The sequence below is a fragment of the Crotalus tigris genome, unplaced genomic scaffold, assembly GCF_016545835.1.
Source record: "Crotalus tigris isolate CLP2741 ecotype Arizona unplaced genomic scaffold, ASM1654583v1 scf7180000024337.5909745, whole genome shotgun sequence".
Classification (NCBI taxonomy): domain Eukaryota; kingdom Metazoa; phylum Chordata; class Lepidosauria; order Squamata; family Viperidae; genus Crotalus; species Crotalus tigris.
The window spans coordinates 168,063-174,062 of record NW_024100507.1 but is presented as its reverse complement, the minus strand read 5'-3'; positions in this window follow the sequence as shown (position 1 = coordinate 174,062).

Genomic DNA, 6,000 nt, shown 5'->3' with positions numbered 1-6,000 from the left:
CGGAAATACTGGTAGTTTCCGGCGTATAAGACGACGTTCTAGGAAGGCGACTCGGCGATAAAGACGGGGGTCGTCTTATACGCCGGGTCGCCTAATACGCCGGCATATATGGTAAATAAACAATTTTAATAAATAAAGATGCAGTTACCATCATCTACTTTATATATTATAGACCTTATTAAGATATAAACACAGTGTAGGGCAGGGGTGTCAAACTCAATTTCATTGAGGGCCGCATCAGCATTGCGGTTGCCCTCGGGGGGGCAGGTGGGTGTGGCCAGGGTGGGTGTGGCCTACTGGGTAGGCATGGCCAACTCTACATCGTTCGCGTCAAGGGTGCCTGTGGGGGCCTGGGCAGGAGTGGGACAGATCTGAGGGTCTCTGGCAGAAGGAGGTGGGACCGGGGGCAAGCGCCAAGGCATGGTGCATTTCTTCATTCCTCACAAAGGGTGACACCTCCCCAGCATGCACCCAGGGGGCGGGGCCATGCAGCAGGGGCTGGTTCCTCGCTGTTTCTGGTCGGCCGTGTGGAGCTAAGACTGAATGCATTTCAGCATAGATGGCCACCACAAAATTGTACATTGGCTCCCAGCCGGCTAGAGCCAAGGCAGAGGGGGCCATTCCCTCACTGTTTCCAGGATGGCTTCGTGGGCCACATGAAACCACTTCGCAGGCCACATCCGGCCCCCAGGCCTTGTTTTTGACATGTCTGGTGTAGAATGGGTACAGTCTGGCACTGTTCCTGGAAGCAAGGCCACCTATCCAGAAATAAGGCAGTTTCTTCTGGAACATTGTCCCTAGGAAAGGGGCAACACTCTCTCTTCCTTGACTTCTGATAAAGTGACTTTCTGTGACTTGCCACACCCTTTATGACTGTGAATGAGGAAATCCACCTCTTGGCAACTATGACCTGCTTCAAGAATTCCAAATAAACCTGGCGGTCTCTAAATGTTGCCTATCTTTGCTATAAACAATGTCCTACTGTAGTTAAAACTGATGGGTTTATCAAATTAATGACACAAGAACCGCAGCAGGTGCACTGCTTTTTTTCTTAGAGCTTTGCTAACACAAGGAAAGCATAGTTTCAGTCAGCGCAATGTTGAACAGATACCATCAAATAATCAATAGTATCACAATAATGGTTTTTAAAATGGATTAAGCAGAGAAATAACATTAATAATACAGTATGGTACTTCTGGAGAAAGAAATCCATACCATTAAGTAGCTCAAATGTCCTTTGAGCAGAAACTTGTCTGTAGAGACGAAAAAGGAGGCACTTCTTTAAACCAAAGCTGGAGTTTTTTTGTACTCAAATAACTGTGGGTTTATTTTTCACTTTAGAATTAGCTGTGGGAACCTCATACCCTCAGTTAATTGTTTGGCCTTTATTATAAGAAATGAGTCATCCCCGTCTCCCCCCCTCCCCCCTGGCAATAGTTGGAAGGTTTCATGCTGTTTGTTTTAATAATGTTTGGTTGAATTGCATTGCATCTGGCACAATTTCTTTTATTTTATCATTTAGTTTTTTTCATTTTAGGAGTGACATCTGCACATTGAATAAATTAATTAGTGTGAATAGATTTTTGCTTAGGACTTAACTATTGTCAGAAGGTCAAACTGTGACGCACAGGAGGTGGATCAGGCAGAAGCCCAGGGCCATTTGATGAGTTGCTCCCCTGTTGGCTGCCCATCTATAGACCATCTCTAGGAAAGCCTCCCCCAAGTATTAATATTCAAATTTATTAAATTTCAGATGACATTATTTGCAATCACAATGGTCAGGTTCTCGGAGCAGCAAAGCCATAATAATAGTGACATTAAAACCAAACAATAGATTGTCCTAAAATCACGGAATTAAAATAAATATGAAGCACCTAAATGTTTTAATATGTAGCTGTCAATACATTTCCTGGATCAGTCTTCAGGATGACAATCGCATAGAAAGAATTGCAAACTATTATGTTATTTATGTTTTTGTAAAATAAATATCTTGGATTTTCTATTGTTAACTTTAGTAATAAAATTAATAAAATGCATTTTTCTAAATTTGTTTGTTTCATTACTGTTACTGCTCTTTGTATGAGCTTTGTTTCGTTACTGTTTCATTACTGCTATTTGTATGAATTTTTATTTGCATGTTAATTGCTTGGTATCTCTAGCAGGGCAGCACACAAATGCTATTAAATAAATGACTAAAATTACAATAAGCAAATAAAATTCCACACAGTAGTAAAATCCTCCCCCACCCAGCAGTAGCCATTTACCTGCCTGCTGGAAAGGGGAGGAGAGGGGAGAATTCCTATGCACCCTGCCAAATTCCCACAAGGAAAGGCCACCGGGAAGGCCAGGAGGAAGTGAGCAGTTCTCCCAGTTCCGCTGCTGCTTTTTTTGTCTGTCCTGGGTCATTCTGTTTCTCCATTAGGTAAGAAAGTACCAATGATCCAATGGGGTATCATGAGTTGTCTAATACCTTATAAAATTGAATTGTTGGTTTCCATTCATGCATTGCATTTCTGAAGGATGCTAAAATTGAAGATACCTTGGAAGTATCGTAAAGTCTCTGGAACACACCTTTGGAATGTACACATTTCAATTGTATATATTGCCATGTTCAATGGACAACTATATAAATGAGGTCAAATCAATTTGGGCGTGTGGGAGAAGATTTGTCTAGAACTCTCTACTGGTAGACAGGGGTATCCAACCTTGGAAACTTTAAGAATTGCTGGCTGGGGAATTCTGGGAGTTGAAGTCCACAAGTCTTAGAGTGGCCAAAGTTTGGCCACCCCTGTTGTAGACAGTCAGTAGGTGACATTAGTCTTCCGTTTTCATAGCCACAATAGATAGAATACATAGATCATTAGCTAATTATCTGTGGAAAGAAATTATTTCTAGATGTTAAGCAAGCAATATATAAATCCTTTGAGCCAAAAAACGTATGTCATTATTTATACCTCTGCTTTTTTCAGAATATTTTAGCTTTACATTTCTAAGAAGTCAGATTTTCACAGGTGGCAATACTGAAATCACATCAGATGCAATTTATAAATAGAAAGTTTATTAAAAATCAATGTTCAGTTTTGAATTAATTGCAAAATATCTGCAGGTGGAATTAGCAATTTCCTAGCCCAGAGGATGGATCTTGCTGAAAGATGAAATACAAACCTCAAGAAATCCCAACAAAAAATATTTAATATTTTCTGTTTAATTTATCATTCTTTGGTGTTCTAAAACCTGTTGTCAAATAAGAGCAAAACCAACCAGTGAAATTGACCTTTATAATCTTAATATGCCTTTTGCAATACTGTGAATAATACTAATAAGAAATGGTCTGATCACAGCTTATCAGAATTTCAGTATGAGAGACTAAAAACTGTTGAATATACCTTAACCATTGAACTTATAATTTTTGCATCTCAAATTCATTTAACATCTATTATACAACTAATACTATTTGTGCTTAAAATATGTTTACAGAAAATAATTTCATCAGCACAACATACTCTATGGATCAAATGCTTCTACTTTTGCAAAAGAATTTATCTTTTAGTTTCATACAATCTATTCCAGATGCCTCTTTTCCCTTTGGACTGTTTAGTCCACAGTGCGCGGTTCATATAACTTAAATACTCAGCAACGATATCAAGTTGGTGATATCAAATGAAAATGTGGGATGACATGGTGGATGACTTTGGTGTTCACCTACTTGATTTTTCCTGACAATTTTTTCTCTTTGCTGTCAGCCATGGACCACATTTCCAAGTATAAAAAGACTGCAAGAATTCTTAAATGAAGCATATCTGGCTTGGGAATGTCTAAACCCAGACATTCAGATCTTCAAGTCATTGTTTTAGCTATTGTCTGTTAAATAACCATCATGGCCCAGCTGACATACGGTAAGGCATAAAGACAAAGTTTGCAAAACATGGGGACTGAAAAAACATAATACTGAGCTAAAGCCAAAGACACAAATTTAATGGTTTATTATAATGCATAAACCCATAACCAATAATAAATATCTCTGTTGTTGCTACTCATTCCTGCAATGTTTTTTTGTGGCATAACAAGGGCAAGAGAGTTGCGTCCTTGGACAGCCTGAAACTGTCAGACTTCACAGCCGGCGTGGTCTTTCACAGGAACTAGGGGAAGGTAGAATTGTATGCCATTTCTTCTCTTCCCACCATCCCCAATTTCTTTAATGTAGAGGGTGGGGTTCCACAAAGTGCTAGTGAATGGTGGAAGTAGAACAGAAAAAGTAGCATCAAATTTTATTATCTTATAGTGCAATTTTGGGTGATATAGGAAACACCAGACTTCTATTTTCCAGGATTAGGCTTTTTGACTAGTATAACCATATGAGTAGCAAACAAATGTTGAGGTAAAGATGGCAAGAATGAGATTGAAGATTGCAATAATTTATCAACCCCAACTTTTTAGATATATAAATATTGGTAGACAAGACTACCTTGAGCGGAAAGATCATCTTGTCTCCCAAGCCAAAGTAAGGTTTCTAAAATCGGATTCAGTTCTGTGCATTTTCTTTCAGAAATTCAGAACCCCAAAATTTCAGTTAGATGACAAAGGGCCTGTTTTGAATTGAGCCAAACAAATTGTAATGAATGACAGAAACACATTTCACTTAATTATTTGATTCACCTCAGGTACCTCATCCCCCACCAGTGGCAAGAGGAATTTTGATGTTGGAAAATTTGAGGACAGGCATAATTGTGTGTGTGGAAGGTACTTTCTTCACAAGTACAGAGTCCATAAACATTAGAAGCAGAACTATGTAATTAAACATGAGCACAATGTTGGGGTAAGGGCAAAATTTGTTACTTGTTTCTGCCAATCTTTACTTCTCTAATAATTCTTTCCTAATTTGTATGTATGTAGTATGAAATTGAAAAAGACAAATTATGGAAACTACCTTAACTTCTTGAAAAAAGCTTGACCACCATCACAACAGAAACATTACTTGAAGAAATAGGACTTCAATCAATTAAAGTTGAAAGCCTGTGAACAATTCTGTTGATCTCAGGTGATCTGCTTGCAGAAATACAACTGAAAAGAGCACATACCATTCATGTAATGTCTTAATAAGAGAATTATGTGTTGCATGCTAGTCAAAAATGGTCATTTAACCCAATTCATATAGGAACTTACATAAGATTCCAAACTGGCATACAATGTGTAATTTTGCTTTCTTTACAGTTTCAACATTACAGTAGAAGACTTCCCCTTTATCTGAAGGTGTAGACATACCCTGCTGTATTGGCTATTTAGGAAACAGCAGATTGAATCTCTCATTCAGTAGCTTATAAATGCCCTCCTTAACCAGAAGCTGCTTTTATTTGTTTCTAAAACAATGGATCAGTGTCCCAGACTAGCATTTCTGTTGTAATGAGGACTAAGCATCAGATAGATCCTGCATTGTCTGCTGATGTATTTGCTTACACAACAGGGAGCTGACTCTGGCGCGCTGGAAGAGAGGAGACACAGTAGAGCCTTGATATCATTTGACATTTCTCTTTACAAATCAGTCCATTATCACTCCTAAGTTACATTTAAACATACCAGATATAGGCCACTCTCTTTCCCTGTCATTTGCATTATACTCAGTTAGAAGCAATTCAAAACTTGTTTGCATAAAGATTTCAGGCCACTGTAAACCAACATACCACAAGGAAAGCTTGAGACAAGCCATGTTTTTTGTGGTTCCAATCACTGAAACCCAACTCCTATTAGCTTTGCCATGACAACAGGCTTAGTCACTCAAGTGTCAAGAGCATGGGTGTCAAACTCGCCACATCATATGACATGTTGCAACGTATCAGGCTCTTTTTGCATTGCCGGCAATGGGGTGGGCCCCGCTTCGGTATGATGAAACTGGCCCCTTGGGCTGGCAGTTTGACACCCCTGGTCAAGAGGAACAGAGATCAGGTTTGACTTTCCCCTAGAGGACAGAAAGCAGGGTCAGTCAGGACCTCCCACATTCCCTCT